Below are 21,447 nucleotides of genomic sequence, written 5' to 3'. Positions count from 1 at the left end.
ATGGGATCCGGTGCATTAGTGCTGGTATGATCGCACCTGTTACCCTTTGCGCTTTAATTGTATATATTTGATTTCTTCCACTTCTTAGCGGATAAATGCATATAATTAACTCTAAAATATTTGTTTTCTTTTACTTTCTCCGATTCTTTTACGCCCATCAACAAAAATAAAAAACTACATTTAAAAATACACAAAAAAGAGGTGCAACACAAGGACTTCCCAGGAGGTCACCCATCCTAGTACTACTCTCGCCCAAGCACGCTTAACTGCGGAATTCTGATGGGATCCGGTGCATTAGTGCTGGTATGATCGCACCTGTTACCCTTTGCGCTTTAATTGTATATATTTGATTTCTTCCACTTCTTAGCGGATAAATGCATATAATTAACTCTAAAATATTTGTTTTCTTTTACTTTCTCCGATTCTTTTACGCCCATCAACAAAAATAAAAAACTACATTTAAAAATACACAAAAAAGAGGTGCAACACAAGGACTTCCCAGGAGGTCACCCATCCTAGTACTACTCTCGCCCAAGCACGCTTAACTGCGGAGTTCTGATGGGATCCGGTGCATTAGTGCTGGTATGATCGCACCTGTTACCCTTTGCGCTTTAATTGTATATATTTGATTTCTTCCACTTCTTAGCGGATAAATGCATATAATTAACTCTAAAATATTTGTTTTCTTTTACTTTCTCCGATTCTTTTACGCCCATCAACAAAAATAAAAAACTACATTTAAAAATACACAAAAAAGAGGTGCAACACAAGGACTTCCCAGGAGGTCACCCATCCTAGTACTACTCTCGCCCAAGCACGCTTAACTGCGGAGTTCTGATGGGATCCGGTGCATTAGTGCTGGTATGATCGCACCTGTTACCCTTTGCGCTTTAATTGTATATATTTGATTTCTTCCACTTCTTAGCGGATAAATGCATATAATTAACTCTAAAATATTTGTTTTCTTTTACTTTCTCCGATTCTTTTACGCCCATCAACAAAAATAAAAAACTACATTTAAAAATACACAAAAAAGAGGTGCAACACAAGGACTTCCCAGGAGGTCACCCATCCTAGTACTACTCTCGCCCAAGCACGCTTAACTGCGGAATTCTGATGGGATCCGGTGCATTAGTGCTGGTATGATCGCACCTGTTACCCTTTGCGCTTTAATTGTATATATTTGATTTCTTCCACTTCTTAGCGGATAAATGCATATAATTAACTCTAAAATATTTGTTTTCTTTTACTTTCTCCGATTCTTTTACGCCCATCAACAAAAATAAAAAACTACATTTAAAAATACACAAAAAAGAGGTGCAACACAAGGACTTCCCAGGAGGTCACCCATCCTAGTACTACTCTCGCCCAAGCACGCTTAACTGCGGAATTCTGATGGGATCCGGTGCATTAGTGCTGGTATGATCGCACCTGTTACCCTTTGCGCTTTAATTGTATATATTTGATTTCTTCCACTTCTTAGCGGATAAATGCATATAATTAACTCTAAAATATTTGTTTTCTTTTACTTTCTCCGATTCTTTTACGCCCATCAACAAAAATAAAAAACTACATTTAAAAATACACAAAAAAGAGGTGCAACACAAGGACTTCCCAGGAGGTCACCCATCCTAGTACTACTCTCGCCCAAGCACGCTTAACTGCGGAGTTCTGATGGGATCCGGTGCATTAGTGCTGGTATGATCGCACCTGTTACCCTTTGCGCTTTAATTGTATATATTTGATTTCTTCCACTTCTTAGCGGATAAATGCATATAATTAACTCTAAAATATTTGTTTTCTTTTACTTTCTCCGATTCTTTTACGCCCATCAACAAAAATAAAAAACTACATTTAAAAATACACAAAAAAGAGGTGCAACACAAGGACTTCCCAGGAGGTCACCCATCCTAGTACTACTCTCGCCCAAGCACGCTTAACTGCGGAGTTCTGATGGGATCCGGTGCATTAGTGCTGGTATGATCGCACCTGTTACCCTTTGCGCTTTAATTGTATATATTTGATTTCTTCCACTTCTTAGCGGATAAATGCATATAATTAACTCTAAAATATTTGTTTTCTTTTACTTTCTCCGATTCTTTTACGCCCATCAACAAAAATAAAAAACTACATTTAAAAATACACAAAAAAGAGGTGCAACACAAGGACTTCCCAGGAGGTCACCCATCCTAGTACTACTCTCGCCCAACCACGCTTAACTGCGGAGTTCTGATGGGATCCGGTGCATTAGTGCTGGTATGATCGCACCTGTTACCCTTTGCGCTTTAATTGTATATATTTGATTTCTTCCACTTCTTAGCGGATAAATGCATATAATTAACTCTAAAATATTTGTTTTCTTTTACTTTCTCCGATTCTTTTACGCCCATCAACAAAAATAAAAAACTACATTTAAAAATACACAAAAAAGAGGTGCAACACAAGGACTTCCCAGGAGGTCACCCATCCTAGTACTACTCTCGCCCAAGCACGCTTAACTGCGGAGTTCTGATGGGATCCGGTGCATTAGTGCTGGTATGATCGCACCTGTTACCCTTTGCGCTTTAATTGTATATATTTGATTTCTTCCACTTCTTAGCGGATAAATGCATATAATTAACTCTAAAATATTTGTTTTCTTTTACTTTCTCCGATTCTTTTACGCCCATCAACAAAAATAAAAAACTACATTTAAAAATACACAAAAAAGAGGTGCAACACAAGGACTTCCCAGGAGGTCACCCATCCTAGTACTACTCTCGCCCAAGCACGCTTAACTGCGGAGTTCTGATGGGATCCGGTGCATTAGTGCTGGTATGATCGCACCTGTTACCCTTTGCGCTTTAATTGTATATATTTGATTTCTTCCACTTCTTAGCGGATAAATGCATATAATTAACTCTAAAATATTTGTTTTCTTTTACTTTCTCCGATTCTTTTACGCCCATCAACAAAAATAAAAAACTACATTTAAAAATACACAAAAAAGAGGTGCAACACAAGGACTTCCCAGGAGGTCACCCATCCTAGTACTACTCTCGCCCAAGCACGCTTAACTGCGGAATTCTGATGGGATCCGGTGCATTAGTGCTGGTATGATCGCACCTGTTACCCTTTGCGCTTTAATTGTATATATTTGATTTCTTCCACTTCTTAGCGGATAAATGCATATAATTAACTCTAAAATATTTGTTTTCTTTTACTTTCTCCGATTCTTTTACGCCCATCAACAAAAATAAAAAACTACATTTAAAAATACACAAAAAAGAGGTGCAACACAAGGACTTCCCAGGAGGTCACCCATCCTAGTACTACTCTCGCCCAAGCACGCTTAACTGCGGAGTTCTGATGGGATCCGGTGCATTAGTGCTGGTATGATCGCACCTGTTACCCTTTGCGCTTTAATTGTATATATTTGATTTCTTCCACTTCTTAGCGGATAAATGCATATAATTAACTCTAAAATATTTGTTTTCTTTTACTTTCTCCGATTCTTTTACGCCCATCAACAAAAATAAAAAACTACATTTAAAAATACACAAAAAAGAGGTGCAACACAAGGACTTCCCAGGAGGTCACCCATCCTAGTACTACTCTCGCCCAAGCACGCTTAACTGCGGAGTTCTGATGGGATCCGGTGCATTAGTGCTGGTATGATCGCACCTGTTACCCTTTGCGCTTTAATTGTATATATTTGATTTCTTCCACTTCTTAGCGGATAAATGCATATAATTAACTCTAAAATATTTGTTTTCTTTTACTTTCTCCGATTCTTTTACGCCCATCAACAAAAATAAAAAACTACATTTAAAAATACACAAAAAAGAGGTGCAACACAAGGACTTCCCAGGAGGTCACCCATCCTAGTACTACTCTCGCCCAAGCACGCTTAACTGCGGAATTCTGATGGGATCCGGTGCATTAGTGCTGGTATGATCGCACCTGTTACCCTTTGCGCTTTAATTGTATATATTTGATTTCTTCCACTTCTTAGCGGATAAATGCATATAATTAACTCTAAAATATTTGTTTTCTTTTACTTTCTCCGATTCTTTTACGCCCATCAACAAAAATAAAAAACTACATTTAAAAATACACAAAAAAGAGGTGCAACACAAGGACTTCCCAGGAGGTCACCCATCCTAGTACTACTCTCGCCCAAGCACGCTTAACTGCGGAGTTCTGATGGGATCCGGTGCATTAGTGCTGGTATGATCGCACCTGTTACCCTTTGCGCTTTAATTGTATATATTTGATTTCTTCCACTTCTTAGCGGATAAATGCATATAATTAACTCTAAAATATTTGTTTTCTTTTACTTTCTCCGATTCTTTTACGCCCATCAACAAAAATAAAAAACTACATTTAAAAATACACAAAAAAGAGGTGCAACACAAGGACTTCCCAGGAGGTCACCCATCCTAGTACTACTCTCGCCCAAGCACGCTTAACTGCGGAATTCTGATGGGATCCGGTGCATTAGTGCTGGTATGATCGCACCTGTTACCCTTTGCGCTTTAATTGTATATATTTGATTTCTTCCACTTCTTAGCGGATAAATGCATATAATTAACTCTAAAATATTTGTTTTCTTTTACTTTCTCCGATTCTTTTACGCCCATCAACAAAAATAAAAAACTACATTTAAAAATACACAAAAAAGAGGTGCAACACAAGGACTTCCCAGGAGGTCACCCATCCTAGTACTACTCTCGCCCAAGCACGCTTAACTGCGGAGTTCTGATGGGATCCGGTGCATTAGTGCTGGTATGATCGCACCTGTTACCCTTTGCGCTTTAATTGTATATATTTGATTTCTTCCACTTCTTAGCGGATAAATGCATATAATTAACTCTAAAATATTTGTTTTCTTTTACTTTCTCCGATTCTTTTACGCCCATCAACAAAAATAAAAAACTACATTTAAAAATACACAAAAAAGAGGTGCAACACAAGGACTTCCCAGGAGGTCACCCATCCTAGTACTACTCTCGCCCAAGCACGCTTAACTGCGGAGTTCTGATGGGATCCGGTGCATTAGTGCTGGTATGATCGCACCTGTTACCCTTTGCGCTTTAATTGTATATATTTGATTTCTTCCACTTCTTAGCGGATAAATGCATATAATTAACTCTAAAATATTTGTTTTCTTTTACTTTCTCCGATTCTTTTACGCCCATCAACAAAAATAAAAAACTACATTTAAAAATACACAAAAAAGAGGTGCAACACAAGGACTTCCCAGGAGGTCACCCATCCTAGTACTACTCTCGCCCAAGCACGCTTAACTGCGGAATTCTGATGGGATCCGGTGCATTAGTGCTGGTATGATCGCACCTGTTACCCTTTGCGCTTTAATTGTATATATTTGATTTCTTCCACTTCTTAGCGGATAAATGCATATAATTAACTCTAAAATATTTGTTTTCTTTTACTTTCTCCGATTCTTTTACGCCCATCAACAAAAATAAAAAACTACATTTAAAAATACACAAAAAAGAGGTGCAACACAAGGACTTCCCAGGAGGTCACCCATCCTAGTACTACTCTCGCCCAAGCACGCTTAACTGCGGAGTTCTGATGGGATCCGGTGCATTAGTGCTGGTATGATCGCACCTGTTACCCTTTGCGCTTTAATTGTATATATTTGATTTCTTCCACTTCTTAGCGGATAAATGCATATAATTAACTCTAAAATATTTGTTTTCTTTTACTTTCTCCGATTCTTTTACGCCCATCAACAAAAATAAAAAACTACATTTAAAAATACACAAAAAAGAGGTGCAACACAAGGACTTCCCAGGAGGTCACCCATCCTAGTACTACTCTCGCCCAAGCACGCTTAACTGCGGAATTCTGATGGGATCCGGTGCATTAGTGCTGGTATGATCGCACCTGTTACCCTTTGCGCTTTAATTGTATATATTTGATTTCTTCCACTTCTTAGCGGATAAATGCATATAATTAACTCTAAAATATTTGTTTTCTTTTACTTTCTCCGATTCTTTTACGCCCATCAACAAAAATAAAAAACTACATTTAAAAATACACAAAAAAGAGGTGCAACACAAGGACTTCCCAGGAGGTCACCCATCCTAGTACTACTCTCGCCCAAGCACGCTTAACTGCGGAGTTCTGATGGGATCCGGTGCATTAGTGCTGGTATGATCGCACCTGTTACCCTTTGCGCTTTAATTGTATATATTTGATTTCTTCCACTTCTTAGCGGATAAATGCATATAATTAACTCTAAAATATTTGTTTTCTTTTACTTTCTCCGATTCTTTTACGCCCATCAACAAAAATAAAAAACTACATTTAAAAATACACAAAAAAGAGGTGCAACACAAGGACTTCCCAGGAGGTCACCCATCCTAGTACTACTCTCGCCCAAGCACGCTTAACTGCGGAGTTCTGATGGGATCCGGTGCATTAGTGCTGGTATGATCGCACCTGTTACCCTTTGCGCTTTAATTGTATATATTTGATTTCTTCCACTTCTTAGCGGATAAATGCATATAATTAACTCTAAAATATTTGTTTTCTTTTACTTTCTCCGATTCTTTTACGCCCATCAACAAAAATAAAAAACTACATTTAAAAATACACAAAAAAGAGGTGCAACACAAGGACTTCCCAGGAGGTCACCCATCCTAGTACTACTCTCGCCCAAGCACGCTTAACTGCGGAATTCTGATGGGATCCGGTGCATTAGTGCTGGTATGATCGCACCTGTTACCCTTTGCGCTTTAATTGTATATATTTGATTTCTTCCACTTCTTAGCGGATAAATGCATATAATTAACTCTAAAATATTTGTTTTCTTTTACTTTCTCCGATTCTTTTACGCCCATCAACAAAAATAAAAAACTACATTTAAAAATACACAAAAAAGAGGTGCAACACAAGGACTTCCCAGGAGGTCACCCATCCTAGTACTACTCTCGCCCAAGCACGCTTAACTGCGGAGTTCTGATGGGATCCGGTGCATTAGTGCTGGTATGATCGCACCTGTTACCCTTTGCGCTTTAATTGTATATATTTGATTTCTTCCACTTCTTAGCGGATAAATGCATATAATTAACTCTAAAATATTTGTTTTCTTTTACTTTCTCCGATTCTTTTACGCCCATCAACAAAAATAAAAAACTACATTTAAAAATACACAAAAAAGAGGTGCAACACAAGGACTTCCCAGGAGGTCACCCATCCTAGTACTACTCTCGCCCAAGCACGCTTAACTGCGGAATTCTGATGGGATCCGGTGCATTAGTGCTGGTATGATCGCACCTGTTACCCTTTGCGCTTTAATTGTATATATTTGATTTCTTCCACTTCTTAGCGGATAAATGCATATAATTAACTCTAAAATATTTGTTTTCTTTTACTTTCTCCGATTCTTTTACGCCCATCAACAAAAATAAAAAACTACATTTAAAAATACACAAAAAAGAGGTGCAACACAAGGACTTCCCAGGAGGTCACCCATCCTAGTACTACTCTCGCCCAAGCACGCTTAACTGCGGAGTTCTGATGGGATCCGGTGCATTAGTGCTGGTATGATCGCACCTGTTACCCTTTGCGCTTTAATTGTATATATTTGATTTCTTCCACTTCTTAGCGGATAAATGCATATAATTAACTCTAAAATATTTGTTTTCTTTTACTTTCTCCGATTCTTTTACGCCCATCAACAAAAATAAAAAACTACATTTAAAAATACACAAAAAAGAGGTGCAACACAAGGACTTCCCAGGAGGTCACCCATCCTAGTACTACTCTCGCCCAAGCACGCTTAACTGCGGAGTTCTGATGGGATCCGGTGCATTAGTGCTGGTATGATCGCACCTGTTACCCTTTGCGCTTTAATTGTATATATTTGATTTCTTCCACTTCTTAGCGGATAAATGCATATAATTAACTCTAAAATATTTGTTTTCTTTTACTTTCTCCGATTCTTTTACGCCCATCAACAAAAATAAAAAACTACATTTAAAAATACACAAAAAAGAGGTGCAACACAAGGACTTCCCAGGAGGTCACCCATCCTAGTACTACTCTCGCCCAAGCACGCTTAACTGCGGAATTCTGATGGGATCCGGTGCATTAGTGCTGGTATGATCGCACCTGTTACCCTTTGCGCTTTAATTGTATATATTTGATTTCTTCCACTTCTTAGCGGATAAATGCATATAATTAACTCTAAAATATTTGTTTTCTTTTACTTTCTCCGATTCTTTTACGCCCATCAACAAAAATAAAAAACTACATTTAAAAATACACAAAAAAGAGGTGCAACACAAGGACTTCCCAGGAGGTCACCCATCCTAGTACTACTCTCGCCCAAGCACGCTTAACTGCGGAGTTCTGATGGGATCCGGTGCATTAGTGCTGGTATGATCGCACCTGTTACCCTTTGCGCTTTAATTGTATATATTTGATTTCTTCCACTTCTTAGCGGATAAATGCATATAATTAACTCTAAAATATTTGTTTTCTTTTACTTTCTCCGATTCTTTTACGCCCATCAACAAAAATAAAAAACTACATTTAAAAATACACAAAAAAGAGGTGCAACACAAGGACTTCCCAGGAGGTCACCCATCCTAGTACTACTCTCGCCCAAGCACGCTTAACTGCGGAGTTCTGATGGGATCCGGTGCATTAGTGCTGGTATGATCGCACCTGTTACCCTTTGCGCTTTAATTGTATATATTTGATTTCTTCCACTTCTTAGCGGATAAATGCATATAATTAACTCTAAAATATTTGTTTTCTTTTACTTTCTCCGATTCTTTTACGCCCATCAACAAAAATAAAAAACTACATTTAAAAATACACAAAAAAGAGGTGCAACACAAGGACTTCCCAGGAGGTCACCCATCCTAGTACTACTCTCGCCCAAGCACGCTTAACTGCGGAATTCTGATGGGATCCGGTGCATTAGTGCTGGTATGATCGCACCTGTTACCCTTTGCGCTTTAATTGTATATATTTGATTTCTTCCACTTCTTAGCGGATAAATGCATATAATTAACTCTAAAATATTTGTTTTCTTTTACTTTCTCCGATTCTTTTACGCCCATCAACAAAAATAAAAAACTACATTTAAAAATACACAAAAAAGAGGTGCAACACAAGGACTTCCCAGGAGGTCACCCATCCTAGTACTACTCTCGCCCAAGCACGCTTAACTGCGGAGTTCTGATGGGATCCGGTGCATTAGTGCTGGTATGATCGCACCTGTTACCCTTTGCGCTTTAATTGTATATATTTGATTTCTTCCACTTCTTAGCGGATAAATGCATATAATTAACTCTAAAATATTTGTTTTCTTTTACTTTCTCCGATTCTTTTACGCCCATCAACAAAAATAAAAAACTACATTTAAAAATACACAAAAAAGAGGTGCAACACAAGGACTTCCCAGGAGGTCACCCATCCTAGTACTACTCTCGCCCAAGCACGCTTAACTGCGGAATTCTGATGGGATCCGGTGCATTAGTGCTGGTATGATCGCACCTGTTACCCTTTGCGCTTTAATTGTATATATTTGATTTCTTCCACTTCTTAGCGGATAAATGCATATAATTAACTCTAAAATATTTGTTTTCTTTTACTTTCTCCGATTCTTTTACGCCCATCAACAAAAATAAAAAACTACATTTAAAAATACACAAAAAAGAGGTGCAACACAAGGACTTCCCAGGAGGTCACCCATCCTAGTACTACTCTCGCCCAAGCACGCTTAACTGCGGAGTTCTGATGGGATCCGGTGCATTAGTGCTGGTATGATCGCACCTGTTACCCTTTGCGCTTTAATTGTATATATTTGATTTCTTCCACTTCTTAGCGGATAAATGCATATAATTAACTCTAAAATATTTGTTTTCTTTTACTTTCTCCGATTCTTTTACGCCCATCAACAAAAATAAAAAACTACATTTAAAAATACACAAAAAAGAGGTGCAACACAAGGACTTCCCAGGAGGTCACCCATCCTAGTACTACTCTCGCCCAAGCACGCTTAACTGCGGAGTTCTGATGGGATCCGGTGCATTAGTGCTGGTATGATCGCACCTGTTACCCTTTGCGCTTTAATTGTATATATTTGATTTCTTCCACTTCTTAGCGGATAAATGCATATAATTAACTCTAAAATATTTGTTTTCTTTTACTTTCTCCGATTCTTTTACGCCCATCAACAAAAATAAAAAACTACATTTAAAAATACACAAAAAAGAGGTGCAACACAAGGACTTCCCAGGAGGTCACCCATCCTAGTACTACTCTCGCCCAAGCACGCTTAACTGCGGAATTCTGATGGGATCCGGTGCATTAGTGCTGGTATGATCGCACCTGTTACCCTTTGCGCTTTAATTGTATATATTTGATTTCTTCCACTTCTTAGCGGATAAATGCATATAATTAACTCTAAAATATTTGTTTTCTTTTACTTTCTCCGATTCTTTTACGCCCATCAACAAAAATAAAAAACTACATTTAAAAATACACAAAAAAGAGGTGCAACACAAGGACTTCCCAGGAGGTCACCCATCCTAGTACTACTCTCGCCCAAGCACGCTTAACTGCGGAGTTCTGATGGGATCCGGTGCATTAGTGCTGGTATGATCGCACCTGTTACCCTTTGCGCTTTAATTGTATATATTTGATTTCTTCCACTTCTTAGCGGATAAATGCATATAATTAACTCTAAAATATTTGTTTTCTTTTACTTTCTCCGATTCTTTTACGCCCATCAACAAAAATAAAAAACTACATTTAAAAATACACAAAAAAGAGGTGCAACACAAGGACTTCCCAGGAGGTCACCCATCCTAGTACTACTCTCGCCCAAGCACGCTTAACTGCGGAGTTCTGATGGGATCCGGTGCATTAGTGCTGGTATGATCGCACCTGTTACCCTTTGCGCTTTAATTGTATATATTTGATTTCTTCCACTTCTTAGCGGATAAATGCATATAATTAACTCTAAAATATTTGTTTTCTTTTACTTTCTCCGATTCTGCCCAAGCACGCTTAACTGCGGAGTTCTGATGGGATTCGGTGCATTAGTGCTGGTATGATCGCACCTGTTACCCTTTGCGCTTTAATTGTATATATTTGATTTCTTCCACTTCTTAGCGGATAAATGCATATAATTAACTCTAAAATATTTGTTTTCTTTTACTTTCTCCGATTCTGCCCAAGCACGCTTAACTGCGGAGTTCTGATGGGATTCGGTGCATTAGTGCTGGTATGATCGCACCTGTTACCCTTTGCGCTTTAATTGTATATATTTGATTTCTTCCACTTCTTAGCGGATAAATGCATATAATTAACTCTAAAATATTTGTTTTCTTTTACTTTCTCCGATTCTTTTACGCCCATCAACAAAAATAAAAAACTACATTTAAAAATACACAAAAAAGAGGTGCAACACAAGGACTTCCCAGGAGGTCACCCATCCTAGTACTACTCTCGCCCAAGCACGCTTAACTGCGGAGTTCTGATGGGATCCGGTGCATTAGTGCTGGTATGATCGCACCTGTTACCCTTTGCGCTTTAATTGTATATATTTGATTTCTTCCACTTCTTAGCGGATAAATGCATATAATTAACTCTAAAATATTTGTTTTCTTTTACTTTCTCCGATTCTTTTACGCCCATCAACAAAAATAAAAAACTACATTTAAAAATACACAAAAAAGAGGTGCAACACAAGGACTTCCCAGGAGGTCACCCATCCTAGTACTACTCTCGCCCAAGCACGCTTAACTGCGGAATTCTGATGGGATCCGGTGCATTAGTGCTGGTATGATCGCACCTGTTACCCTTTGCGCTTTAATTGTATATATTTGATTTCTTCCACTTCTTAGCGGATAAATGCATATAATTAACTCTAAAATATTTGTTTTCTTTTACTTTCTCCGATTCTTTTACGCCCATCAACAAAAATAAAAAACTACATTTAAAAATACACAAAAAAGAGGTGCAACACAAGGACTTCCCAGGAGGTCACCCATCCTAGTACTACTCTCGCCCAAGCACGCTTAACTGCGGAGTTCTGATGGGATCCGGTGCATTAGTGCTGGTATGATCGCACCTGTTACCCTTTGCGCTTTAATTGTATATATTTGATTTCTTCCACTTCTTAGCGGATAAATGCATATAATTAACTCTAAAATATTTGTTTTCTTTTACTTTCTCCGATTCTTTTACGCCCATCAACAAAAATAAAAAACTACATTTAAAAATACACAAAAAAGAGGTGCAACACAAGGACTTCCCAGGAGGTCACCCATCCTAGTACTACTCTCGCCCAAGCACGCTTAACTGCGGAATTCTGATGGGATCCGGTGCATTAGTGCTGGTATGATCGCACCTGTTACCCTTTGCGCTTTAATTGTATATATTTGATTTCTTCCACTTCTTAGCGGATAAATGCATATAATTAACTCTAAAATATTTGTTTTCTTTTACTTTCTCCGATTCTTTTACGCCCATCAACAAAAATAAAAAACTACATTTAAAAATACACAAAAAAGAGGTGCAACACAAGGACTTCCCAGGAGGTCACCCATCCTAGTACTACTCTCGCCCAAGCACGCTTAACTGCGGAGTTCTGATGGGATCCGGTGCATTAGTGCTGGTATGATCGCACCTGTTACCCTTTGCGCTTTAATTGTATATATTTGATTTCTTCCACTTCTTAGCGGATAAATGCATATAATTAACTCTAAAATATTTGTTTTCTTTTACTTTCTCCGATTCTTTTACGCCCATCAACAAAAATAAAAAACTACATTTAAAAATACACAAAAAAGAGGTGCAACACAAGGACTTCCCAGGAGGTCACCCATCCTAGTACTACTCTCGCCCAAGCACGCTTAACTGCGGAATTCTGATGGGATCCGGTGCATTAGTGCTGGTATGATCGCACCTGTTACCCTTTGCGCTTTAATTGTATATATTTGATTTCTTCCACTTCTTAGCGGATAAATGCATATAATTAACTCTAAAATATTTGTTTTCTTTTACTTTCTCCGATTCTTTTACGCCCATCAACAAAAATAAAAAACTACATTTAAAAATACACAAAAAAGAGGTGCAACACAAGGACTTCCCAGGAGGTCACCCATCCTAGTACTACTCTCGCCCAAGCACGCTTAACTGCGGAGTTCTGATGGGATCCGGTGCATTAGTGCTGGTATGATCGCACCTGTTACCCTTTGCGCTTTAATTGTATATATTTGATTTCTTCCACTTCTTAGCGGATAAATGCATATAATTAACTCTAAAATATTTGTTTTCTTTTACTTTCTCCGATTCTTTTACGCCCATCAACAAAAATAAAAAACTACATTTAAAAATACACAAAAAAGAGGTGCAACACAAGGACTTCCCAGGAGGTCACCCATCCTAGTACTACTCTCGCCCAAGCACGCTTAACTGCGGAGTTCTGATGGGATCCGGTGCATTAGTGCTGGTATGATCGCACCTGTTACCCTTTGCGCTTTAATTGTATATATTTGATTTCTTCCACTTCTTAGCGGATAAATGCATATAATTAACTCTAAAATATTTGTTTTCTTTTACTTTCTCCGATTCTTTTACGCCCATCAACAAAAATAAAAAACTACATTTAAAAATACACAAAAAAGAGGTGCAACACAAGGACTTCCCAGGAGGTCACCCATCCTAGTACTACTCTCGCCCAAGCACGCTTAACTGCGGAATTCTGATGGGATCCGGTGCATTAGTGCTGGTATGATCGCACCTGTTACCCTTTGCGCTTTAATTGTATATATTTGATTTCTTCCACTTCTTAGCGGATAAATGCATATAATTAACTCTAAAATATTTGTTTTCTTTTACTTTCTCCGATTCTTTTACGCCCATCAACAAAAATAAAAAACTACATTTAAAAATACACAAAAAAGAGGTGCAACACAAGGACTTCCCAGGAGGTCACCCATCCTAGTACTACTCTCGCCCAAGCACGCTTAACTGCGGAGTTCTGATGGGATCCGGTGCATTAGTGCTGGTATGATCGCACCTGTTACCCTTTGCGCTTTAATTGTATATATTTGATTTCTTCCACTTCTTAGCGGATAAATGCATATAATTAACTCTAAAATATTTGTTTTCTTTTACTTTCTCCGATTCTTTTACGCCCATCAACAAAAATAAAAAACTACATTTAAAAATACACAAAAAAGAGGTGCAACACAAGGACTTCCCAGGAGGTCACCCATCCTAGTACTACTCTCGCCCAAGCACGCTTAACTGCGGAGTTCTGATGGGATCCGGTGCATTAGTGCTGGTATGATCGCACCTGTTACCCTTTGCGCTTTAATTGTATATATTTGATTTCTTCCACTTCTTAGCGGATAAATGCATATAATTAACTCTAAAATATTTGTTTTCTTTTACTTTCTCCGATTCTTTTACGCCCATCAACAAAAATAAAAAACTACATTTAAAAATACACAAAAAAGAGGTGCAACACAAGGACTTCCCAGGAGGTCACCCATCCTAGTACTACTCTCGCCCAAGCACGCTTAACTGCGGAGTTCTGATGGGATCCGGTGCATTAGTGCTGGTATGATCGCACCTGTTACCCTTTGCGCTTTAATTGTATATATTTGATTTCTTCCACTTCTTAGCGGATAAATGCATATAATTAACTCTAAAATATTTGTTTTCTTTTACTTTCTCCGATTCTTTTACGCCCATCAACAAAAATAAAAAACTACATTTAAAAATACACAAAAAAGAGGTGCAACACAAGGACTTCCCAGGAGGTCACCCATCCTAGTACTACTCTCGCCCAAGCACGCTTAACTGCGGAATTCTGATGGGATCCGGTGCATTAGTGCTGGTATGATCGCACCTGTTACCCTTTGCGCTTTAATTGTATATATTTGATTTCTTCCACTTCTTAGCGGATAAATGCATATAATTAACTCTAAAATATTTGTTTTCTTTTACTTTCTCCGATTCTTTTACGCCCATCAACAAAAATAAAAAACTACATTTAAAAATACACAAAAAAGAGGTGCAACACAAGGACTTCCCAGGAGGTCACCCATCCTAGTACTACTCTCGCCCAAGCACGCTTAACTGCGGAGTTCTGATGGGATCCGGTGCATTAGTGCTGGTATGATCGCACCTGTTACCCTTTGCGCTTTAATTGTATATATTTGATTTCTTCCACTTCTTAGCGGATAAATGCATATAATTAACTCTAAAATATTTGTTTTCTTTTACTTTCTCCGATTCTTTTACGCCCATCAACAAAAATAAAAAACTACATTTAAAAATACACAAAAAAGAGGTGCAACACAAGGACTTCCCAGGAGGTCACCCATCCTAGTACTACTCTCGCCCAAGCACGCTTAACTGCGGAGTTCTGATGGGATCCGGTGCATTAGTGCTGGTATGATCGCACCTGTTACCCTTTGCGCTTTAATTGTATATATTTGATTTCTTCCACTTCTTAGCGGATAAATGCATATAATTAACTCTAAAATATTTGTTTTCTTTTACTTTCTCCGATTCTGCCCAAGCACGCTTAACTGCGGAGTTCTGATGGGATTCGGTGCATTAGTGCTGGTATGATCGCACCTGTTACCCTTTGCGCTTTAATTGTATATATTTGATTTCTTCCACTTCTTAGCGGATAAATGCATATAATTAACTCTAAAATATTTGTTTTCTTTTACTTTCTCCGATTCTGCCCAAGCACGCTTAACTGCGGAGTTCTGATGGGATTCGGTGCATTAGTGCTGGTATGATCGCACCTGTTACCCTTTGCGCTTTAATTGTATATATTTGATTTGCAAATAGTGTTTTTTTTCGTACTTTGTCGAATTCTTCTAAAAATTGGCCTAAAAATCCGAAAAAAATCAAGGATCAAGACTCCCATAGAAGGGACTTCTTACGGGACTCCGGTCTAAAAATCTCAAATTCCTTCATCTTGACCACTTTTTAATTTTTTTGAATTTTTCATGTTCTCAAAAAATTCTAAAAAAATTTGAGCTACCTTTATTTGAATTTTAGAAATTTATAGTCAATTTGATTTATTTTTTTGATTTTATTTTATAGGTTTTTCTATTTTCCATTATATTTTAGGTATTGGGACATAGTTGGAATTTTTTTTGAATTGTTTTATTTTCTTGCTATGCAGTCACCATAACGGTCACGATGCATGACTAGGTCTAAACCCTAAGTTTTGTATTCTTTTGATAGTACTAGTAATAACATTACCATTGATCATATATCTGATTAAATTGGAAGTGACAGTCTAATAACACAATTAGCCATTTCCATTCTTTCTTCGATTCTGATTCTAATTTTAATTCTTATTTTACTTATCACACACACCATGGCTAGCTGCATTACTTATAATTCTTTATATATCAATTATCTTATATCAATTTGATTCTTATATAGAAACTCAACAACCTGAATGAGAACTATATAGTTATGGGTTTATTACTTCATCTTACCATGTTATCAAGACTTAGTTACCTTCGGAATGATTGACTACGGAAAATGAAAGATAAAGCCCAGAATGAGAACTATATAGTTATGGGTTTATTACTTTTAATGTGGAATAACAATGTAGATATGAATATGCTGGACACTAGGAAAATGGAGAGTGTTCTCGCAACAACTATGCAAAGAAGCAAACAGATATAGCCAGAAAAAGGACATAAACAGGAACCTGGAGTCTGAATGGTAGAAAAACGAAAAATAAGGGTGAGAACAATTACATTAAAGGAGATAAAATGAGAAGGAAATGGTCATCATCAACACGATAAGTAACATATACTTGAGTCCTTATACGTACTGGCATCAGAAGTTTGAGGAAATAGTAAAAAAATAGCTCCATATCAACATGAAGAAATATAAGGAAACAAGGAGAAACATGAATAGGAGAAGGGTGGACAGTCACACTAAAAGTAGAAACAAATGACCGCACTCTTCTGGGGAGGCTGTTACCAAAAACCAATGAAATTCTAAGAGTGTATTTGAATGAAGCATTTTAATGAGGTAATATAATGTTTTAAGAAAATTTAAAATAATTTGCACCAAATTTATTGTTTGGATACAAAAATGAAGAATTGTTAAAATGATGGAAATTTATGGAGTATTTTATCTAAGTTAAATTTATGGAGTATTTTATCTAAGCTTTCACCATCTCCCGCTACTCCTTTGCAAGAAACCACCGTTTTTCAAAGCTTTCACTCGATCGTATCCAAATTGTGAGTTGTTGTCACCCAAGATTACTAATGATTCACCATCTCACGCTACTCCATTGCAAGAACCACCCGTTCTTCAAAGCTCTTCACTCGATTAAATCCAAATTGCGCAAATCTTGCCGAAAACCTCTAAATCCACACTTTGATCTTGGAGTAAAAATCCTCACAATTTGTATGATGAAACCCCTTATGATTCTCAACCCAATCTTAGGTTACAACCAACCTAAATTAAACGTTATCGACCAAGTCTAGATGAAACTCAGACAATGAATGATTATGTGTACTTTGTTTGTGTGTATGCATAGAGTTTGAAGATTACGAGCAATCTTAGTATGTGTTTATAGTTTCATCAAGCTGAAAAAGGATGCATGTATGAGATTTATATATAGGTGTGAGACTTGGATCTATGTGTATGATTGTGATGCTGAAAACCTCATAATATGTCGAATTATTGTAGTGAAAATTCTGCTATTAGGTGTTCTTGATGCACAATGCTTTTGGTGGTGAAAATTATTTAAGATTTGGGCATGTTTTGAGATGGGAAAAAAATCTTGTTTGTTGATGGATAAATGATATAATAAGTGTAGGTAGATATGATTTGAAATTGGGACTGTTTTGATCGATTTTGGGGAGTGCTCCAATGGGGAAAAATCACGCTGTTGCGATCTGGTGAAAATATGAGAAAATTTATGTCACAGACTGCCCATACGCGTAAGTAGAGTCGTGTGGAGATAAGTCGTAGTTTAGGGGAACGATTAAGACTTATCCAGATTCCTACGGAAATTAATTTCATATAATTGAACTGTATTGGTTGTGTTGGTACCACATGCATAGAGTCGTGATGAGTGAATCACTTGCATACATAATTGAACTATGAATTGTGCATCGTGAATGTGTGAGATATTGTTATGTGAATTGTTTGTACGTGTGATTATATCAATTGTGAATAAAAAAAATAAGAGATAGATAAAATTAATTAAATAAAAAATTCTCTTATTTCGTGTTGACGTCACCATTGCCATTGTACCAGTGGTTGTTTAGGATTATCAATTATCACGATCTAAATGACTGAATGACTATTTTAGATTAATCTGTTGAAAATAATTTTTTTCCACATCTTATAGAGTTAAAGAATGATTTTTTTTTTAATCTAGATGTGTATTTCATCTCAGTAATTCATCTATGAGATTAACAGAAAATTATATTATTATATCTTAATTTACCAATGCACATCTCACACACTCACTAATTATTATATCTTAATTTCTAATTATTCAAAAAATAATTTTTTAAAACTAATAATCTTAAACTTCGGGTAATTTAATTGTCTTATATATAAAAGGGGTTAACTTTTTGAGTCATGAGGTAGTTTATTATTATTTAAATATTTTGTAAAAATTATATTTTTTCCACTAACTATCTAAATAATTTAACTTTTGTCGTACTAACAAGTAAAACTCATTTTTTTTAAAATTAAAAATAGAATCTAACTTTTCCGACTAACTATTAAAACCAATTTTTTATCAATTTATTTAAGGTAAATTTCAATTTCAATTTCAAATATTTTATGGTTGAAAATGAAATTGTCATTTCTCTTTAACTTTTTCTTATCAATCTTTTAGTATTATATTTTTACTGGATTCTAAGAGGAATCACTTACATAAAAGTGAGGAACTCAATAGTTCTTTGTTGAAACAATTTTATTTATTGGTTTATGTTAATTGCGAAAATGAGTTTAGTCGTGTTTGGACACAAAAAGACTCGATGGTTGAGAAAGGCTTGTGTTTGGGCGATAAAAAGTGATGGATTAGAATTGATTAGGGAGTCAAATAGCCGTTTGAATAAGGTGTGCACCTTGCGCTCGTTTACTCAATGTTTCAAAAGAATGTGCATCTAATTATCCTATTTCATCATTGTTTATGAAATTTATCTTTGTGGAATATAAATATGCTTAAATAATATGTGCACCTTGCGCTCGTTTACTCAAGGTTTAAAAAGGAAGTGCATTCAATTATCCTTTTTCGTCCATGTTTATGAAAACTATAATTGCGGAATATAAGTAACTGTACGTTAGAACGTGCACCTTGCGCTTGTTTACTTGGGTTTCAAATGGATGTGCTTCCAATTGTCCCTTTATTTCAAGTTTAATTAAATGTTTTAGGCGAAAAGGCAAATAGTGTAACACCCTGTAAATTTCATTATTTAATTTAATTGAAATTTAAATTAATCATTTGGAATTAATTGATTAATTGATGAAATAATTGGAGAAATTATGAAATAAGGCATTTGGGCCTGGTGAGATGGTTAGTAGAAGGGGTGTGCTAATTGAGTAGGCCTCAATAACTATTATTCTATTTTCCATAAAATAGGAGAAATAGAGAAAGAAAAGAAATTAGAAGCAAAAAGGGAGAAAGAGAGAAGAGAATTCAATACATGAAAAAGCAAGAGGAAGAGGAAGAGGAGAAAGACTATCAAGAACTTTTGCTAAGGTAAGGGGTGACTAATCCATTTACTCTCTATTATCGATTTAATAGTGGTTGGATTGAAAATGTAGGTTGTTTGAATCAATTGATAGTATGTTAGGTTTGGAAAATTTAGTACAATTGATGGATTTTGGTGTTATTGAGTGAATTGGGATTATGCTTGATGTTAATGAACTGTTACCCTAAGATTCTTACGAACAGAAAATAAAAAGTATACCCAGCTGGTGACCTAAGAAGTTAAGGGAGAAGGCTTACGAATAGAGGCGTTTTCAAGAAATTAGGGCTCACATGGAAAATGTACGAAAGGTATGTCGAAGACACACGCAGGTTAAACCGACTGAAGTGGGGATCATATGAAATAGTCGAAAGGGTTTTTGTCGGCCACAGAGGCTTCTATTTTACTTAGCAGAAAATCTCTACATTTACCTTCTTGACAAGCGCCAGCGTCGAAACCAAGAGCGGTTGAACTTTGAAGAAACAATGGCGGAAAGTTTCAAATTCAAAATCTGTAGTTATTCCAAGAAATAGTGCCTTACAAGCGCCAAAGACATGGAAAAATATCATGGAGCAGTTTCCATTTAGCTTCACTATCAGTCGTAGATTAATTTAGGCAGTTATCTTATGTATTACTATAAATAAGTCGTTTTTGTGTATAATTAAGGTGGTTCGCTGGTATACTCAAATTAATCGCTAATACTCTGCCTAATTTCTGACTGTAGGAAAAAAAGAGTTGCTGAGTGCTTGATGTACATGAATCACCACCATTATTTCAATGCATAACTTTTATCTTTCAGTCATTTATCTTGACATTTTTACTTGTGCTTTACTTGTTGATCAACATTCATTTTATACTTTCACGTTCATAAAAGAGTCATTTGCACTTTATTTCGTTTAGAGAAAAGTCTGGATCCAACACTCCCTGTCGGTCACGAGTCACCACAGTAAGTCAGGATCTTAACGTCTAGATTCGTCTATATTATTAGACATAGGTTTGTCCCCGTCAGTCACGAGTCACCTGGCAGTCGAACCTAACATTGTGTGGAAAACCGTTGCATTGGTCTCAGCCTTAGAAAATCGTTTCTTAGGCCATTTCCCTCGACAGAGCTAGTGCAACCCCAAAAGTCTTAGCACTTTGTTTACGGTGATTTCCGGTAAACAACCGCTAGTCTTCCAAACTATAATAAATATGATTTGGTTACTCGCAGGATCGACTAGATTGATCCTAGGACACATAGTCAAGAAGATTGTCATCAACGTTCATTCGAACCATATTCATTATTTGTCTTCTTCAATAAGCGTTGTTCGATTAAAGAACAAATAGTCTTGACAATCACTTTGTTATATATAAATGTGACTTCAGCGAAAAGATAAGTAACATAACATAGAAAATTAAAAGGACTATTGAAACGTAAAGAATCTTAAACTGCAGAAATGTTAAAGACTTTGAAAGTAAATAACATGAAAGTAATTCGAAAGTAAATGACATTAAAGTAAAGATACAGAAATGTAAATGGCAAGAAGTAAACGAAACGCAGTAATTCTGGAAGATATTTAAAACAAAAGATAATACACATGTATTAAAGTGGTGGTGTCATACGTACATTTTCTCAGCGAACTCTTTCTCTTAACGCTTGATACTTGAGTAAATATGTGAGTGATTTGTACAAAATGAACACACAGAATCCTAACATTAA

General features: G+C 36.6%; 54 non-coding genes across 54 annotated transcripts; all 54 read right to left on the bottom strand.

Moving 5' to 3' along the window:
• Positions 1-198: 198 nt before the first annotated feature.
• LOC131642774 (5S ribosomal RNA) lies at positions 199-317 on the bottom strand. The gene has a single exon (XR_009295999.1). It is a non-coding gene; the product is annotated as a 5S ribosomal RNA (ribosomal RNA).
• Positions 318-477: 160 nt separating this feature from the next.
• On the bottom strand, positions 478-596 carry LOC131642807 (5S ribosomal RNA). The gene has a single exon (XR_009296032.1). It is a non-coding gene; the product is annotated as a 5S ribosomal RNA (ribosomal RNA).
• Positions 597-756: 160 nt separating this feature from the next.
• Positions 757-875, bottom strand: LOC131642806 (5S ribosomal RNA). Its single transcript, XR_009296031.1, has one exon. It is a non-coding gene; the product is annotated as a 5S ribosomal RNA (ribosomal RNA).
• Positions 876-1,035: 160 nt separating this feature from the next.
• On the bottom strand, positions 1,036-1,154 carry LOC131642773 (5S ribosomal RNA). Its single transcript, XR_009295998.1, has one exon. It is a non-coding gene; the product is annotated as a 5S ribosomal RNA (ribosomal RNA).
• A 160-nt stretch (positions 1,155-1,314) lies between these two features.
• LOC131642772 (5S ribosomal RNA) lies at positions 1,315-1,433 on the bottom strand. Its single transcript, XR_009295997.1, has one exon. It is a non-coding gene; the product is annotated as a 5S ribosomal RNA (ribosomal RNA).
• A 160-nt stretch (positions 1,434-1,593) lies between these two features.
• Positions 1,594-1,712, bottom strand: LOC131642805 (5S ribosomal RNA). The gene has a single exon (XR_009296030.1). It is a non-coding gene; the product is annotated as a 5S ribosomal RNA (ribosomal RNA).
• A 160-nt stretch (positions 1,713-1,872) lies between these two features.
• On the bottom strand, positions 1,873-1,991 carry LOC131642804 (5S ribosomal RNA). Its single transcript, XR_009296029.1, has one exon. It is a non-coding gene; the product is annotated as a 5S ribosomal RNA (ribosomal RNA).
• Positions 1,992-2,151: 160 nt separating this feature from the next.
• Positions 2,152-2,270, bottom strand: LOC131642775 (5S ribosomal RNA). Its single transcript, XR_009296000.1, has one exon. It is a non-coding gene; the product is annotated as a 5S ribosomal RNA (ribosomal RNA).
• A 160-nt stretch (positions 2,271-2,430) lies between these two features.
• On the bottom strand, positions 2,431-2,549 carry LOC131642803 (5S ribosomal RNA). Its single transcript, XR_009296028.1, has one exon. It is a non-coding gene; the product is annotated as a 5S ribosomal RNA (ribosomal RNA).
• A 160-nt stretch (positions 2,550-2,709) lies between these two features.
• Positions 2,710-2,828, bottom strand: LOC131642802 (5S ribosomal RNA). Its single transcript, XR_009296026.1, has one exon. It is a non-coding gene; the product is annotated as a 5S ribosomal RNA (ribosomal RNA).
• Positions 2,829-2,988: 160 nt separating this feature from the next.
• LOC131642826 (5S ribosomal RNA) lies at positions 2,989-3,107 on the bottom strand. Its single transcript, XR_009296050.1, has one exon. It is a non-coding gene; the product is annotated as a 5S ribosomal RNA (ribosomal RNA).
• Positions 3,108-3,267: 160 nt separating this feature from the next.
• Positions 3,268-3,386, bottom strand: LOC131642801 (5S ribosomal RNA). Its single transcript, XR_009296025.1, has one exon. It is a non-coding gene; the product is annotated as a 5S ribosomal RNA (ribosomal RNA).
• Positions 3,387-3,546: 160 nt separating this feature from the next.
• On the bottom strand, positions 3,547-3,665 carry LOC131642800 (5S ribosomal RNA). Its single transcript, XR_009296024.1, has one exon. It is a non-coding gene; the product is annotated as a 5S ribosomal RNA (ribosomal RNA).
• A 160-nt stretch (positions 3,666-3,825) lies between these two features.
• On the bottom strand, positions 3,826-3,944 carry LOC131642825 (5S ribosomal RNA). Its single transcript, XR_009296049.1, has one exon. It is a non-coding gene; the product is annotated as a 5S ribosomal RNA (ribosomal RNA).
• Positions 3,945-4,104: 160 nt separating this feature from the next.
• LOC131642799 (5S ribosomal RNA) lies at positions 4,105-4,223 on the bottom strand. The gene has a single exon (XR_009296023.1). It is a non-coding gene; the product is annotated as a 5S ribosomal RNA (ribosomal RNA).
• A 160-nt stretch (positions 4,224-4,383) lies between these two features.
• Positions 4,384-4,502, bottom strand: LOC131642824 (5S ribosomal RNA). Its single transcript, XR_009296048.1, has one exon. It is a non-coding gene; the product is annotated as a 5S ribosomal RNA (ribosomal RNA).
• A 160-nt stretch (positions 4,503-4,662) lies between these two features.
• Positions 4,663-4,781, bottom strand: LOC131642797 (5S ribosomal RNA). Its single transcript, XR_009296021.1, has one exon. It is a non-coding gene; the product is annotated as a 5S ribosomal RNA (ribosomal RNA).
• A 160-nt stretch (positions 4,782-4,941) lies between these two features.
• Positions 4,942-5,060, bottom strand: LOC131642796 (5S ribosomal RNA). Its single transcript, XR_009296020.1, has one exon. It is a non-coding gene; the product is annotated as a 5S ribosomal RNA (ribosomal RNA).
• Positions 5,061-5,220: 160 nt separating this feature from the next.
• On the bottom strand, positions 5,221-5,339 carry LOC131642823 (5S ribosomal RNA). Its single transcript, XR_009296047.1, has one exon. It is a non-coding gene; the product is annotated as a 5S ribosomal RNA (ribosomal RNA).
• A 160-nt stretch (positions 5,340-5,499) lies between these two features.
• On the bottom strand, positions 5,500-5,618 carry LOC131642795 (5S ribosomal RNA). The gene has a single exon (XR_009296019.1). It is a non-coding gene; the product is annotated as a 5S ribosomal RNA (ribosomal RNA).
• Positions 5,619-5,778: 160 nt separating this feature from the next.
• Positions 5,779-5,897, bottom strand: LOC131642822 (5S ribosomal RNA). The gene has a single exon (XR_009296046.1). It is a non-coding gene; the product is annotated as a 5S ribosomal RNA (ribosomal RNA).
• Positions 5,898-6,057: 160 nt separating this feature from the next.
• LOC131642794 (5S ribosomal RNA) lies at positions 6,058-6,176 on the bottom strand. Its single transcript, XR_009296018.1, has one exon. It is a non-coding gene; the product is annotated as a 5S ribosomal RNA (ribosomal RNA).
• Positions 6,177-6,336: 160 nt separating this feature from the next.
• Positions 6,337-6,455, bottom strand: LOC131642793 (5S ribosomal RNA). The gene has a single exon (XR_009296017.1). It is a non-coding gene; the product is annotated as a 5S ribosomal RNA (ribosomal RNA).
• A 160-nt stretch (positions 6,456-6,615) lies between these two features.
• Positions 6,616-6,734, bottom strand: LOC131642820 (5S ribosomal RNA). The gene has a single exon (XR_009296044.1). It is a non-coding gene; the product is annotated as a 5S ribosomal RNA (ribosomal RNA).
• Positions 6,735-6,894: 160 nt separating this feature from the next.
• Positions 6,895-7,013, bottom strand: LOC131642792 (5S ribosomal RNA). The gene has a single exon (XR_009296016.1). It is a non-coding gene; the product is annotated as a 5S ribosomal RNA (ribosomal RNA).
• A 160-nt stretch (positions 7,014-7,173) lies between these two features.
• Positions 7,174-7,292, bottom strand: LOC131642819 (5S ribosomal RNA). Its single transcript, XR_009296043.1, has one exon. It is a non-coding gene; the product is annotated as a 5S ribosomal RNA (ribosomal RNA).
• Positions 7,293-7,452: 160 nt separating this feature from the next.
• Positions 7,453-7,571, bottom strand: LOC131642791 (5S ribosomal RNA). The gene has a single exon (XR_009296015.1). It is a non-coding gene; the product is annotated as a 5S ribosomal RNA (ribosomal RNA).
• Positions 7,572-7,731: 160 nt separating this feature from the next.
• LOC131642790 (5S ribosomal RNA) lies at positions 7,732-7,850 on the bottom strand. The gene has a single exon (XR_009296014.1). It is a non-coding gene; the product is annotated as a 5S ribosomal RNA (ribosomal RNA).
• A 160-nt stretch (positions 7,851-8,010) lies between these two features.
• Positions 8,011-8,129, bottom strand: LOC131642817 (5S ribosomal RNA). Its single transcript, XR_009296042.1, has one exon. It is a non-coding gene; the product is annotated as a 5S ribosomal RNA (ribosomal RNA).
• Positions 8,130-8,289: 160 nt separating this feature from the next.
• LOC131642789 (5S ribosomal RNA) lies at positions 8,290-8,408 on the bottom strand. The gene has a single exon (XR_009296013.1). It is a non-coding gene; the product is annotated as a 5S ribosomal RNA (ribosomal RNA).
• Positions 8,409-8,568: 160 nt separating this feature from the next.
• LOC131642788 (5S ribosomal RNA) lies at positions 8,569-8,687 on the bottom strand. The gene has a single exon (XR_009296012.1). It is a non-coding gene; the product is annotated as a 5S ribosomal RNA (ribosomal RNA).
• Positions 8,688-8,847: 160 nt separating this feature from the next.
• LOC131642816 (5S ribosomal RNA) lies at positions 8,848-8,966 on the bottom strand. Its single transcript, XR_009296041.1, has one exon. It is a non-coding gene; the product is annotated as a 5S ribosomal RNA (ribosomal RNA).
• Positions 8,967-9,126: 160 nt separating this feature from the next.
• Positions 9,127-9,245, bottom strand: LOC131642785 (5S ribosomal RNA). The gene has a single exon (XR_009296010.1). It is a non-coding gene; the product is annotated as a 5S ribosomal RNA (ribosomal RNA).
• Positions 9,246-9,405: 160 nt separating this feature from the next.
• LOC131642815 (5S ribosomal RNA) lies at positions 9,406-9,524 on the bottom strand. Its single transcript, XR_009296040.1, has one exon. It is a non-coding gene; the product is annotated as a 5S ribosomal RNA (ribosomal RNA).
• Positions 9,525-9,684: 160 nt separating this feature from the next.
• Positions 9,685-9,803, bottom strand: LOC131642784 (5S ribosomal RNA). The gene has a single exon (XR_009296009.1). It is a non-coding gene; the product is annotated as a 5S ribosomal RNA (ribosomal RNA).
• A 160-nt stretch (positions 9,804-9,963) lies between these two features.
• Positions 9,964-10,082, bottom strand: LOC131642783 (5S ribosomal RNA). The gene has a single exon (XR_009296008.1). It is a non-coding gene; the product is annotated as a 5S ribosomal RNA (ribosomal RNA).
• Positions 10,083-10,242: 160 nt separating this feature from the next.
• LOC131642814 (5S ribosomal RNA) lies at positions 10,243-10,361 on the bottom strand. The gene has a single exon (XR_009296039.1). It is a non-coding gene; the product is annotated as a 5S ribosomal RNA (ribosomal RNA).
• A 160-nt stretch (positions 10,362-10,521) lies between these two features.
• Positions 10,522-10,640, bottom strand: LOC131642782 (5S ribosomal RNA). The gene has a single exon (XR_009296007.1). It is a non-coding gene; the product is annotated as a 5S ribosomal RNA (ribosomal RNA).
• Positions 10,641-10,800: 160 nt separating this feature from the next.
• LOC131642781 (5S ribosomal RNA) lies at positions 10,801-10,919 on the bottom strand. Its single transcript, XR_009296006.1, has one exon. It is a non-coding gene; the product is annotated as a 5S ribosomal RNA (ribosomal RNA).
• Positions 10,920-11,431: 512 nt separating this feature from the next.
• On the bottom strand, positions 11,432-11,550 carry LOC131642780 (5S ribosomal RNA). Its single transcript, XR_009296005.1, has one exon. It is a non-coding gene; the product is annotated as a 5S ribosomal RNA (ribosomal RNA).
• A 160-nt stretch (positions 11,551-11,710) lies between these two features.
• Positions 11,711-11,829, bottom strand: LOC131642813 (5S ribosomal RNA). Its single transcript, XR_009296038.1, has one exon. It is a non-coding gene; the product is annotated as a 5S ribosomal RNA (ribosomal RNA).
• Positions 11,830-11,989: 160 nt separating this feature from the next.
• On the bottom strand, positions 11,990-12,108 carry LOC131642779 (5S ribosomal RNA). Its single transcript, XR_009296004.1, has one exon. It is a non-coding gene; the product is annotated as a 5S ribosomal RNA (ribosomal RNA).
• Positions 12,109-12,268: 160 nt separating this feature from the next.
• Positions 12,269-12,387, bottom strand: LOC131642812 (5S ribosomal RNA). The gene has a single exon (XR_009296037.1). It is a non-coding gene; the product is annotated as a 5S ribosomal RNA (ribosomal RNA).
• A 160-nt stretch (positions 12,388-12,547) lies between these two features.
• On the bottom strand, positions 12,548-12,666 carry LOC131642778 (5S ribosomal RNA). The gene has a single exon (XR_009296003.1). It is a non-coding gene; the product is annotated as a 5S ribosomal RNA (ribosomal RNA).
• A 160-nt stretch (positions 12,667-12,826) lies between these two features.
• LOC131642811 (5S ribosomal RNA) lies at positions 12,827-12,945 on the bottom strand. The gene has a single exon (XR_009296036.1). It is a non-coding gene; the product is annotated as a 5S ribosomal RNA (ribosomal RNA).
• Positions 12,946-13,105: 160 nt separating this feature from the next.
• Positions 13,106-13,224, bottom strand: LOC131642777 (5S ribosomal RNA). The gene has a single exon (XR_009296002.1). It is a non-coding gene; the product is annotated as a 5S ribosomal RNA (ribosomal RNA).
• A 160-nt stretch (positions 13,225-13,384) lies between these two features.
• LOC131642776 (5S ribosomal RNA) lies at positions 13,385-13,503 on the bottom strand. Its single transcript, XR_009296001.1, has one exon. It is a non-coding gene; the product is annotated as a 5S ribosomal RNA (ribosomal RNA).
• Positions 13,504-13,663: 160 nt separating this feature from the next.
• LOC131642810 (5S ribosomal RNA) lies at positions 13,664-13,782 on the bottom strand. Its single transcript, XR_009296035.1, has one exon. It is a non-coding gene; the product is annotated as a 5S ribosomal RNA (ribosomal RNA).
• Positions 13,783-13,942: 160 nt separating this feature from the next.
• Positions 13,943-14,061, bottom strand: LOC131642821 (5S ribosomal RNA). The gene has a single exon (XR_009296045.1). It is a non-coding gene; the product is annotated as a 5S ribosomal RNA (ribosomal RNA).
• Positions 14,062-14,221: 160 nt separating this feature from the next.
• On the bottom strand, positions 14,222-14,340 carry LOC131642809 (5S ribosomal RNA). Its single transcript, XR_009296034.1, has one exon. It is a non-coding gene; the product is annotated as a 5S ribosomal RNA (ribosomal RNA).
• Positions 14,341-14,500: 160 nt separating this feature from the next.
• Positions 14,501-14,619, bottom strand: LOC131642798 (5S ribosomal RNA). The gene has a single exon (XR_009296022.1). It is a non-coding gene; the product is annotated as a 5S ribosomal RNA (ribosomal RNA).
• A 160-nt stretch (positions 14,620-14,779) lies between these two features.
• Positions 14,780-14,898, bottom strand: LOC131642808 (5S ribosomal RNA). Its single transcript, XR_009296033.1, has one exon. It is a non-coding gene; the product is annotated as a 5S ribosomal RNA (ribosomal RNA).
• Positions 14,899-15,058: 160 nt separating this feature from the next.
• LOC131642786 (5S ribosomal RNA) lies at positions 15,059-15,177 on the bottom strand. The gene has a single exon (XR_009296011.1). It is a non-coding gene; the product is annotated as a 5S ribosomal RNA (ribosomal RNA).
• A 160-nt stretch (positions 15,178-15,337) lies between these two features.
• LOC131642771 (5S ribosomal RNA) lies at positions 15,338-15,456 on the bottom strand. Its single transcript, XR_009295996.1, has one exon. It is a non-coding gene; the product is annotated as a 5S ribosomal RNA (ribosomal RNA).
• Positions 15,457-21,447: the final 5,991 nt, after the last annotated feature.

This window comes from Vicia villosa, unplaced genomic scaffold (genome assembly GCF_029867415.1).
Source record: "Vicia villosa cultivar HV-30 ecotype Madison, WI unplaced genomic scaffold, Vvil1.0 ctg.005815F_1_1, whole genome shotgun sequence".
In the NCBI taxonomy this organism is placed as follows: domain Eukaryota; kingdom Viridiplantae; phylum Streptophyta; class Magnoliopsida; order Fabales; family Fabaceae; genus Vicia; species Vicia villosa.
Note: the sequence above shows the minus strand (reverse complement) of the source record. Positions and strands in the feature narration are given on the sequence as shown.